The sequence below is a fragment of the Capra hircus genome, chromosome 25 (genome assembly GCF_001704415.2).
Source record: "Capra hircus breed San Clemente chromosome 25, ASM170441v1, whole genome shotgun sequence".
NCBI lineage: Eukaryota > Metazoa > Chordata > Mammalia > Artiodactyla > Bovidae > Capra > Capra hircus.
In genome coordinates, this window is record NC_030832.1 from 18882576 (window position 1) to 18895144 (window position 12569).

At 39.8% G+C, this 12569-nt stretch overlaps 1 protein-coding gene across 2 annotated transcripts in view; it reads left to right on the forward strand.

Moving 5' to 3' along the window:
* Positions 1-12569, forward strand: part of ANKS4B (ankyrin repeat and sterile alpha motif domain containing 4B) — a 51930-nt gene that overhangs the window by 13890 nt on the left and 25471 nt on the right. The window contains exon 2 of one of the 2 annotated variants that reach the window (XM_005697587.3): positions 905-984. The gene's annotated coding sequence lies outside the window, so the exon portion shown is untranslated. Of the gene's footprint in view, positions 1-904; positions 985-4680; positions 4778-12569 lie in introns of those variants that run through there. The other variant, XM_005697588.3, reaches the window with a different exon arrangement.

Here is a 12569-nt window from a genome sequence, read left to right on the forward strand (position 1 = left end):
TCTCCATTACCATTTTTAATGTTGCATAGTACTCAATATCTAGATAAATCAATGTTTAGCTGTTCTCTAATGATGGACATTAATACAGCTTCCAATGTTTTCATTATTATAACCAATCTGCTGGACTTGTACATTTCCCTGGTTAACTCCCAGGATAGATTACTAGAAGTAGAAATTCTGGGTCAAAAGGAATAGTGATCTAAATAAGAATGTCATACTGTGTAGGAACTGGGAGTTTATAGGTGGGGAATCTGCGGAAAACAACTTGCTCAAGCTTTAACAACTGGGTGTCAGGGCCAGGACCGGACTGAGACACCTTGATGTCTGCAGACCATATTCCATAACAGGTGATAATGCTCAAATTCTGTACAAGTTAGTGGGGTAGCATTTACAGTTATTTATTTCCATGTTGCTCTTTATGTCTTTATGTGTTAACGATGTTTCTCGAGGACGAATCTTCATTCCCTGTTACAGGTGTCTGAAATATTGTTCGTCAGAGTAGTGGTTTCCCTAACTCCCTTGATCCAAACAGTCACAGCTGGTACTGATGAACCTATCTTCAGGGAGGGAAGGGAGACACAAATGTACAGAATGGACTTGAAGACACAGCAAGGGAAGGAGAGAGTGGGACTATTTGTGAAAGTAGTATTGACATATATACACTACCATGTGTAAAATAGTTAGTGGGAAATTGCTATATGACGCAGGGAGCCCAGCCTGGCACTCTGTGATGACCTAAAGGGATGGGGTGAGCAGGAGGGAGATTCAAGAGGGAGAGGATATCTATATAGTTACGACTGATTCAGTTTGTTGTATGGCAGAAAGTCACAAAACATTGTAAAGTAATCATCCTCCAATTAAAAATTTAAAAATGGTCACATGGGGCTCTTTGTTAATATCACAGATTCCTGTGTCCCACACAGAAGCTGCTGACTCAGACTCTCCAGGGGAGGAAACTGGGGTACCATATGTTTAAGAAATCAGGTGAGTCTTATGATCAGGAAAACGGGAAATATCTGAAGGGAAATAGACAAGAAAATGAATAATTGCCAGTGATTAACTTCTTTATGGGAATCAGTTGATTATATACCAGTGGATGGAGGAGAGGGAGCAAAATCCAGGAGAAGCAGGATTTTGAAGATAGAGGTGGTGAAAGGATTTAGATTCTGAGCAAAAGCATGATAGTAATAATTACTCCTAAGCATATTTCCCAAAAGTGGCACTTTTTCTATAACTGTGAAGGTGATTTGTTACCACGATAGTTAAGACTATGATAAGAAGACCATTGGAGAGATTTGAAGACCATTCCATCCATGAGGATGGAATGTAGGGGCAAGATTCAGAGACTAATTAAGAAGGTAGTCAGAGAGGTAATAGATCAATGTGTTCCACCTTCCCAGGCCCCACCCTAGACTTGCTTCTCCCAAAGTTATGCCTTTTTCTCCAGAGTGTGAGGTGTTGCCTTGGAAAGGGAAGCTCTGCTCAGATCCCTAAACTGGGGGTTCTGCATGATGAAGGGGCAGCACAAAAGCCCTGAGCAGGAGGCATGGAGATAAGGAGGACCACTCTGAGAACTGGTGAGAATGATGAGGGTGGTGAGTGTGCCAGAGATTAATTTCATTTGCCTTGCCCCAACCCAGCTAATGCTGCACTTGGGACAGTCACTGAACAACTAGCTCCAGACTCCCTAAGAATCAATTCTGCATAAGTGCACAAGGATACAAATGTGTTGGTGTGGTTAACTTTGAGAATGAGGAAGGGATGGCTCTCTGCAATCAAGTAGTGTCTCATTTTATTAGTTAGGAAAACAAATCTTTCCAAAAAGATAGATACTTAATCTTTTACTAAATAAACAGTAGGATCTCTTTCAAAAGTATGTTTTCCACATTCTTTTCAATGAGACATTTTAAGTATGTTTATAACTATAAGGTGTTCCTTCTCCTCTTCTGTGAATGCCATGGTCTCTACTTGACATGAGGCCTCGTCTCACCTGCTAATCATTAGGCATTTCTTGAGGAGAGTTTTAGGTTGTCATGCATAACAACAATGCAGTATTGTTGCCTCCTTTGAGCAGGTGCTGTCTTTATTTTCTGAAATGCTGTTCTTTTAAACAATAGTTTATAATTCTTAATTTCCAATTCTGTTGCCTTACTTTTCACAACTGTAAAAATATTAATTGAAGATGCCCTAATTGTTATCATCAGGAGATGGTTAGATAAACTCTGAAATACTCTTCAAATACTAAAATATATGAATTAAATGGGGTCTGTGAATGTTGATACTAAAGACATCCACAATAAATTGGACTATTGGAACTGTATTAGTATGTTTTCATATTTTACTTAAAAAGAGAAAAATGAGAAACAGATGTATTTCCTATCCATTTATCTGTTTATGTGTGGGTATGTAAGTGTGTGTCTACATTTATTTACCAGAGAGCCAATGAGTCACTTGAGGAAGGAGTCAGTGCAGGTATCTAGGTATCTAGACAGTCTGAGCCAATCCAGCTATGCTGGACATTCACAACTGTTGTCTGTTCTGATTTGTTTGAGCTCTTGCTGTACTGGCTATAAATATACATAATATATCATTCTTGTAACAGGAATAGGGAGATAGGAGTGGTACTTTTTCTTAAATTTCATTCAGTTGATTGAATTGTCTTGCTGATAAATAACAAGGTAAAGTAATTTAAAATTGATAAAATTAAATCTGATTTGTATATAAGTGATCTGTAAAGGTTATAGAATGAAAGGCCCATGAATTCAAACTTAATGATATAAAGATATATTGCCCAAGTGAGTGGATTTGATTCATACAACTTCCAAAGTCCAACTTCTCAATATAAAATGAAGAAAATAAGCCTAAGAGGTTTTTGTGACTTGCCCAGTCATATAGAAAGTTAGCAGAGCTCCAGGGAGAAACCAAGTCTTCTGATACTTACTTCCAGGCTTATTCTAATTCATTATGGTTCTGTGTGTGTGTGTGTGTGTGTGTGTGAGTGGGTATTCTAAAACTCCATGCTTCTCTTGCAGTTCATGTAGCTTTAAAAGTACAAGATAGCACTAACTATAATTTAGCTTCGGAAGGTTGTGAAAGTCACTCAGTTGTGTCCATCTCTTTGTGACCTCATGGACTATTCATATAGTCCATGGAATTCTCCAGGCCAGAATACTGGAGTGGGTAGCTGTTCCCTTCTCCAGAGGATCTTCCCAACCCAGAGATTGAACCCAGGTCTCCCACATTGTGGGTGGATTCTTTACCAGCTGAGGCACAAGGGAAGCAAATACTGGAGTGAGTAGCCTTTCCCTTCTCCAGGGGATCCTCCCAACCCAGGAATCGAACCGGGATCACCTGCATTGCAGGTGGATTCTTTACCAACTGAACTATCAGGGAAGCCCCATATAATTTAGTGGTATTAGATAAATAAGAAATATAGAATCTTCTATCATGTAGGCTAACATAGCTTAACATAGCTTTCAAATATAGAATATGAATTTAACTTGTAAACATAAGATAGATTATGTTAATGAGAATATTCTTGAAAAACATATGGTAGCTCCTTTAATTATACAATGTTAATGTCATTTTCACCCTTTGGATCTTTAGCTAGATTGAAATTGAATGAGCTTTGTAACAGTAATGGATTCAGAAAGAAATTGGACAAGGGCATATAGAAGGCTTGATTGATCTGTTAATAGAAAGATAGGGCATCTTAAATGAATAACAGAGAAGGCTCAGAAGTTCTAAATAAAAACTTGTATAATTACAAATATTACAGGTTACTCTATACCTAGTAGCTAGGATAATGGTTACCACAGAGATAAAGATTTCCTTGGCAATATGGTGTAGTCCCTCCAGTTGATAGAACATAAAATGTTTAAGCTCTTAAGATGATGTGGTATGTCAGTTGTAAAGGTCCCAATCTTCCACCCCTCTGTGGACTCCCATTCTTTGCAGGGTGCTTTGCAGTTAGCCTGGTCCTTCTCGCTCTTCCTCCTTCCTGAATCTGACTGACTTTGTGACTTGTTTTGGCCAATAGAATGTGATGGAAATGATGGTGCACCAGTTCTGAGGCTAGGTCTTTTGAAGCCCATATACATATGCACTCTCTCTTAGCATTCTTCATTCACTGTGAGAACAAACCCAGAGTAGCCTCCCAGATGATAAAGAATCACAAGAAGCAGAGACAGGTCATCTAAGCTGTTCAGTTCAGTTCAGCTGCTTAGTCGTGTCCGATTCTTTACCCCATGGACTGCAGCACGCCAGGCCTCCCTGTCCATCACCAACTCCTGGAGTTTACTCAAACTTACGTCCATTGAGCTGATGATGCCATCCAATCATCTCATCCTCTGTCATCTCCTTCTCCTCTCGCCTTCAATCTTTCCCAGCATCAGGGTCTTTTCAAATGAGTCAGCTCTTTGCATCAGGTGGCCAAAGTATTGGGGTTTCAGCTTTAACATCAGTCCTTCCAATGAATATTCAGGACTCATTTCCTTTAGGATGGACTGGTTGGATCTCCTTGCAGTCTAAAGGACTCTCAAGAATCTTCTCCAACACCACAGTTCAAAAGCATCAATTCTTCTGTGTTCACCTTTCTTTATAGTCCAACTCTCACATCCATATATGACTACTGGAAAAACCATAGCCTTGACATCTAAGCCGAGGCCATGCTAAAGCAACCAGTTCCCAGGTGACCTGCCAGTTGACTGCTGATGAATGAGTGAGCCACGCCAAGGTCAGCTGAGCACAGAAGAATTGACCAGTTAACTGGAGACTTGTGAGTTAAATCAATGCTTATTCTTTTAAGCCACTCAATTTTGGATGGTTTGTTAAGGAGCATGATTGTGGCAATAGTTGTGTGTGACTACAATTTAGAATTCTTATTTCAAAATGAGCCCAGTTTTACATTATGGAAGTGCAGGTATTTTCTGAGAGAGCATGTGCTGAGCAACCGTAAAACTGTGGAGTCTCAAAAGAAGCAACACACACATTTGTACAAGTGCAGACAAAGACAGGCTTTAAGGGTTATGCTTTCTGATGGGAGATACCAAATGTCTATGTATGTGACAAATAAAACCTAAGCATAACTAAGTAAATTTAAATACACAGATGTATGTTCTTTTCTGTCCAGTATCCTTTTCTCTGACTTGCCAGGTGGCATAGTGGTAAAGAATCTGTCTGCCAGTTCAGGAGACACAAGAGACATGGGTTCAATTTTTTGGTTAGGAAGATCCCCTGGAGTAGGAAATGGCAATCCACTCCATTATTCTTGCCTGAAAAATTCCATGGGCAGAGGAGCCTGGTGGGCTACAGTCCATGGGGATGCAAAGAGTTGGACATGACCAACCATGAGCACAAATGATCTTTTTCTTTTGGTAGCAATACCACGATGGGCTTCAGGGAAATCTCCCATTAGATACAATCTTACTGAGACTTCCAGTCAAGCTGCTTGCATCACCCTTTGGACAAGGGGTGGGCACAAGACTGAAGCTATCAAACAAGCTCTCTATAGAATTTGGGTCTTGATTAGGGTAACACAGGTTGAAGCTCCACTTATTTCCTGAAGGGTTGTCTATTCAAGTAACCCTTAATTCTGTTAAATCTCCTTTCACTAAATTTCTAATCTACCCCTTCCTCTTTTGGTTCTCAGGAGGGTTTTATAAACCTTTATAAAGCCTTTATCATTCACATTTCACACAGAATACTGGGAAAGAATAGATGGTCCTCAGAAACCCTAATAAGTCACTGTAGGAAGGAGGGAAGGGCATTTTTGCCCTTTGTGTATAGGTCCTATGCTGGACAATGATGGATAACCTTCAAGATAGGAATAAGAAAAGGAAATAAAGGCTTTTTAAGTGAATTTCCCCCAAGCTGATTAGCTACTAAGTAGTAAGCTGTTATGGAATGAATTTGTCCCCCACAATATTTTTAATATTTTATTGACGTATGATATGACAGGGCTGTCTATTGTCACCCTGCTTATTTAACCTATATACTGAGCACATCATGAGAAATGCCAGGCTGAATGAGAAATGCTGAGCTGGAATCAAGATAGGCAGGAGAAATATCAACAACCTCAGATATGTGGATGATACCCCTTTAATGGCAGAAAGTGAAGAAGGACTAAAGAGCCTCTTGATGAGGATGAAGGGGGAGAGTGAAAGAGTCAGCTTAGAACTAAATATTAAAAAAACTAAGATCTGACCCCATTACTTCATGACAAATAGAAGGGGAAAAACGTGGAAGTAGTGACTGATTTCCTCTTCTTGGGCTCTGAAATCACTGTGGATGGTGCCTCTAGCCATGAAATCAGAAGATGATTGCTACTTGGCAGGAAAGCTATGACAAACCTAGACAGGGCCTTGAAAAACAGAGACATTACTCTGCTGACAAAAGGCTATGGTCTTCCCAGTGGTCTAGAATGTTTGTCAGAGCTGGACCGTGAAGAAGGCAGAGTGCCAAAGAATTGACGCCTTTGGACTGGGGTTCTGGAGAAGACTTATGAGAGTCCCATGGACAGCAAGGAGATCAAACCAGTCAATCTTAAGGGAAACCAACCCTGAATACTCATTGGAAGGGCTGATGCTGAAGCTGAAGCTCCAGTATTTTGATCACCTGATGCGAACAGCCAACTCATTGCAAAAGTCCCTGGTGCTGGGAAAGATTGAGGGCAGAAGGAGAGGAGGGTGTCAGAGGATGAGATGGTTGGATGGCATCACTGATGCAACAGACATGAACTTGGGCAATCTTCGGGAGATGGTGAGGGACAGGGAGGTCTGGTGTGCTGCAGTCCGTGGGGCTGCAAAGAGTCGAACACAGCTGGGTAACTGAACAACAACATAATTCATTTACAATGTTGTGTTAATTTCTGCTTTACAGCAAAGTGATTCAGTTATATATACATACACATACACACACAGACATATATTCTTTTTCATATTCTTTTCCATTGTCATTTATCACAGGATATTGAGTATAGTTCCCTGTGCTATACAGTAGGATCTTATTGTTTATCCATCCTATATACTCTAGTTTGCATCTGCTAATCCCACACTCCCAATCCTTCCCTTCCCACCCCTTTCCCCCTCGACATCCACAAGTCTGTTCTCTGTGTCTGTGAGTTTGCTTCTGTTCTGTAGATACATTTATTTGTATCATATTTTATATTTCACAAATAGGTAATATTGTATGGTACTTGTCTTTCTCTTTTTGACTTACTTTGCTTAGTATGATAATCTCTAGGTCCATCCATGTTCCTGCAAAAGACATTATTTCATTTTTTATGACTATTATATATCTCACATCTTCTTTATCCATTCCTTGGACATTTAGGTCATTTTCATGTCTTGGCTATTGTAAACAGTGCTGCTATGAGTATTGTTTTTTGGTGTTGTTTTGTTTTTGGTCATTAAATCATGTACAACTCTTTTGCAACTCCATGGACTGTGACCCACCAGGCTCCTCTGTTCATGGGTATAGCATGCATGTATCTTTTCATTTTTAATTGATAATTTAATTTTTATCTTATATTGGAATATAGTTGGTTTGCCCTATTGTGTTAGTTTCAGGTGTACAGCAAAGTGATTCAGTTATACATATACATAAATTGTTTCTTTTTCAGTTTCTTTTCCTATATAGATCATTATATAATACTGAGTAGAGTTCTCTGTGCTATAGAGTCGGTCTTTGTTGATTATATACAGTGGAAGTGAGAAATAGATTTAAGGGCCTAGATCTGATAGATAGAGTGCCTGATGAACTATGGAATGAGGTTCATGACATTGTACAGGAGACAGGGATCAAGACCATCCCCATGGAAAAGAAATGCAAATAAGCAAAATGGCTGTCTGGGGTGGCCTTACAAATAGCTGTAAAAAGAAGAGAGGCAAAAAGCAAAGGAGAAAAGGACAGATATAAGTATCTGAATGCAGAGTTCCAAAGAATAGCAAGAAGCGATAAGAAAGCCTTCTTCAGCGATCAATGCAAAGAAATAGAGGAAAACAACAGAATGGGAAAGACTAGAGATCTCTTCAAGAAAATTAGAGATACCAAGGGAACATTTCATGCAAAGATGGGCTCAATAAAGGACAGAAATGGTATGGACCTAACAGAAGCAGAAGATATTAAGAAGAGGTGGCAAGAATACATGGAAGAACAGTACAAAAAAGATCTTCAAGACCCAGATAATCATGATGATGTGATCACTAATCTAGAGCCAGACATCTTGGAAAGTGAAGTCAAGTGGACCTTAGAAAGCATCACTACGAACAAAGCTAGTGGAGGTGATGGAATTCCAGTTGAACTGTTTCAAATCCTGAGAGTTGATGCTGTGAAAGTGCTGCACTCAATATGCCAGCAAATTTGGAAAACTCAGCAGTGGCCACAGGACTGGAAAAGGTCAGTTTTCATTCCAATCCCAAAGAAAGGCAATGCCAAATAATGCTCAAACTACTGCACAATTGCACTCATCTCATGCTAGTAAAGTAATGCTCAAAATTCTCCATGCCAGGCTTCAGCAATACGTGAACCGTGAACTCCCTGATGTTCAAGCTGGTTTTAGAAAAGGCAGAAGAACTAGAGATCAAATTTCCAACATCCGCTGGATCATGGAAAAAGCAAGAGAGTTCCAAAAAAACATCTATTTCTGCTTTATTGACTATGCCAAAGCCTTTGACTGTGTGGATCACAATAAACTGTGGAAACTTCTGAAAGAGATGGGAATACCAGACCACCTAACCTGCCTCTTGAGAAATCTGTATGCAGGTCAGGAAGCAACAGTTATAACTGGACATGGAACAACTGACTGGTTCCAAATAGGAAAAGGAGTATGTCAAGGCTGTATTTTGTCACCCTGCTTATTTAACTTATATGCCGAGTACCTCATGAGAAACGCTGGACTGGAAGAAACACAAGCTGGAATCAAGATTGCCGGGAGAAATATCAATAACCTCAGATATGCAGATGACACCACCCTTATGGCAGAAAGTGAACAGGAACTGAAGATTGTCTTGATGAAAGTGAAAGAGGAGAGTGAAAAAGTTGGCTTAAAGCTCAACATTCAGAACACGAAGATCATGGCATCTAGTCCCATCACTTCATGGGAAATAGATGGGAAAACAGTGGAAACAGTGTCAGACTATTTCTCTGGGCTCCAAAATCACTGCAGATGGTGACTGCAGCCATGAAATTAAAAGTTACTCCTTGGAAGAAAAGTTATGACCAACCTAGATAGCGTATTCAAAAGCAGAGACATTACTTTGCCAACCAAGGTCCGTCTAGTCAAGGCTATGGTTTTTCCTGTGGTCACGTATGGGTGTGAGAGTTGGACTGTGAAGAAGGCTGAGTGCTGAAGAATTGATGCTTTTGAAGTGTGGTGTTGGAGAAGACTCTTGAGAGTCCCTTGGTCTGCAAGGAGATCCAACCAGTCCATTTTGAAGGAGATCAACCCTGGGATTTCTTTGGAAGGAATGATGCTAAAGCTGAAACTCCAGTACTTTGGCCACCTCATGTGAAGAGTTGACTCATTGGAAAAGACTTTGATGCTGGGAGGGATTGGGGGCAGGAGGAGAAGGGGACGACCGAGGATGACATGGCTGGGTGGCATCACGGACTTGATGGACATGAGTCTGATTGAACTCCAGGAGCTGGTGATGGACAGGGAGGCCTGGCGTGCTGTGATTCATGGGGTCGCAAAGAGTCAGACACGACTGAGCAACTGAACTGAACTGAACTGAACTGAACTGAACTGAACTGATACAGTAGTATGTGTATGTCAATCCCAAACTCTTAAATTATCCCTCCCCCACCCTTTTCCCCTTTTGTAACCACAAGTTTGTTTTCAAAGTCTGTGAGTCTGTTTCTCTTTTGTAAACAAGTTCATTTGTATCATTTTTTGAGATTCCACATATAAGTGATATCATATGATATTTGTCTTTTTCTGATTTACTTAGTATAATAATCTCTAGGTTCACCCATGTTGCTGTAAGTGGCATTATTTCATTCTTTTCATTGGCTGAGTAATATTCCATTGTATATAGGTATCATATCTTCTTTATCCATTCCTCTGTTGATGATATTTAGGTTGCTTCCATGTCTGGCTATTGTAAATAGTGCTGCAATGAACACTGAGGTGCATGTATCTTGCTGAATTATGGTTTTCTCTGGATATATGCAAGAGTTATTGCTGGATTATATTTTCATCAGGGGTATTGGCCTGTAGCTTTCTTTTTTTGTGGTATTTTTGTCTGGTTTTGGCATCAGGGTGATAGTGGCCTCATAGAATGAGTTTGGAAGTGTTTCTTTCTCTGAAATTTTTTGAGAGTTTCAGAAGAATAGGTATTAACTCTTAATGCTTGATATAATCTGCATGTGAAGCTATCTAGTCATAGACGTTTGCCTGTTGGAAGTTTTTAATCACCATTTCAATTTTAGTACTTATCAGTCTGGTCATATTTTCTATGTCTTCTTGGTTCACTCTTGGAAGATCGTACCTTTATAATACTTTCTCCATTTCTTCTACACTCTCCATTATATTGGAAAATAGTTGCTTGTAGTAAACTTATGATTCTTTGTATTTCTGTGGTGTTCATTGTAACTTCTCCTTTTCCACTTTTCCTTTTATTAATTTGAGTCCTCTTCCTTTTTTTTTCCCATGATGAATCTGAATAAGCACATATCGATTTTGTTCATCTTTTCGAAGAACTGCTTTTAGTTCCATTATTCTTTTATACCATTTTATTCATCTCTATTTCATTTATTTCCACTCTGATCTTCATAATTTCTTTCCTTCTGCTAACTTTGAGTTTTGTTTGTTCTTCTTTCTCTAGTTGCTTTAGGGTAGGGTTAGGTTGTTTATTTGAGATTTTTCTTGTTTCCTGAAACATAGTTATAGAACTGTAAACTTCCCTCTTATAACTGCTTTTCCAGTGTCCCATAGCTTTTGGTTTGTCATTTTTTTTGTTTGTTTTGTTTTCATTTTCCTCTAGATACTTTTTGATTTCCATTTTGTTTTCTTCACTGATCTATTGTCTGCTTAGTAGCACATTGTTTAGCCTCCATGTGTTTGTGTTTTTTATATTTTTTCTTGTAGTTAATTTCTAATCTCATAGTGTTGTGGCTGGAAAAGATGCTTGAAGTGATTTCAATTTTCTTAAATTTACCAAGGTTTGCCTTGTGACCCAGCTTGTGATCTATCCTGGAGAGTGTTCCATATACTTGAGAAGAATGTGTATTCGGCTGATTTCAGATTAAATGCTCTATAAATAGCAATTACATCCATCTGGTTTAATGTATCATTTAAGGCCTGTGCTTTCTTACTGCTCTCTGTCTGGATGATCTGTCCACCTATGTCTGGGGGTGCCAAAGTTCCTCACTATTGTTGTGTTACTGCCAATTTCCCCTTTTGAGTCTGTTAACATTTGCCTTATATATCAAGGTGCTCCTATGCTGGGTGCATATACATTTACAGTTGTTATATCTTCTTCTTGGATCAATCCCTTGATCTTCATGGAGAGTCCCTTATCTCTTGTGTGTGCATGAGTCACTTCAGTCATGCCTGACTCTTTGTTCCTCTGTCCAAGGGATTCTCCAGGCAAGAACACTGGAGTGGATTGCCATGCTCTTCTCCAAGGAATCTTCCTGACCCAGGGACTGAACCTGCATCTCTTATGTCTCCTACATTGGCACGCAGGTTCTTTACCACTAGTGCTACCTGGGAAACTCTTATCTCTTGTAACAGTCTTTATTTTAAAGTCTGATTTGCCTGATAAGAGTATTGCTACTCCAGCTTTCTTTTGATTTTTATTTGCATGGAATATCTTTTTCCATATACTCACTTTCAGCCTGTATGTGTCCTTAGGTCTGAGGTGGTTCTCCTATAGACAATATGTACATGGATTTTGTTTTGGTATCCATTCAGCCAATTTATATCTCTTAGTTGAAGCATTTAATCCATTTACATCAAGTTGGTGGACTAGAAGTATTTGGATATCATCTCCTCCACAAAAACATCAAAAATACATCTACAAACTGAACAATTCCCACAGAACCCCTCTAGAACACTGGTAGATACCAGGGTTCATTGCCAGCATTTCCAAAGATGAGATGGGGCCAAGGGCAGTGCCAACCGAGGTGCACTTTGTAAGCCTGCAAAATGTGTGACAGATAACACAACAGAGCACTGTCACTGGTTAACAGCTCTGGCAGAGGAATACTCAGCAGCTCCTCTTCAAGTGGGAGCACTGCAATTCCACCTACCTCACACTGCAGCTCAGAAACGCAGCTCAGAAATGCATCCAAAGGCTTCTACTCCGACAACTAGGGAACATGCCTGGCCCATGACAGGGTCATGACAGCCACATAGCAAAGAGGAGCCCCTGCTCAATGTCTAGTGCAGGCTCTGGTCACCAAAACACCAGTCACACCTCCTATCAAGGGGTAATGGCCAGCAAATGCTGAGGAAAGAGGCAGGAGGCAGACACACTAAAAATAACTTTCACACCAAAAAATAAATCCGTACAAACGACACAGGGACGCTCCCTAGAAAAAAGCCCCTCCAAGACCACAGTATA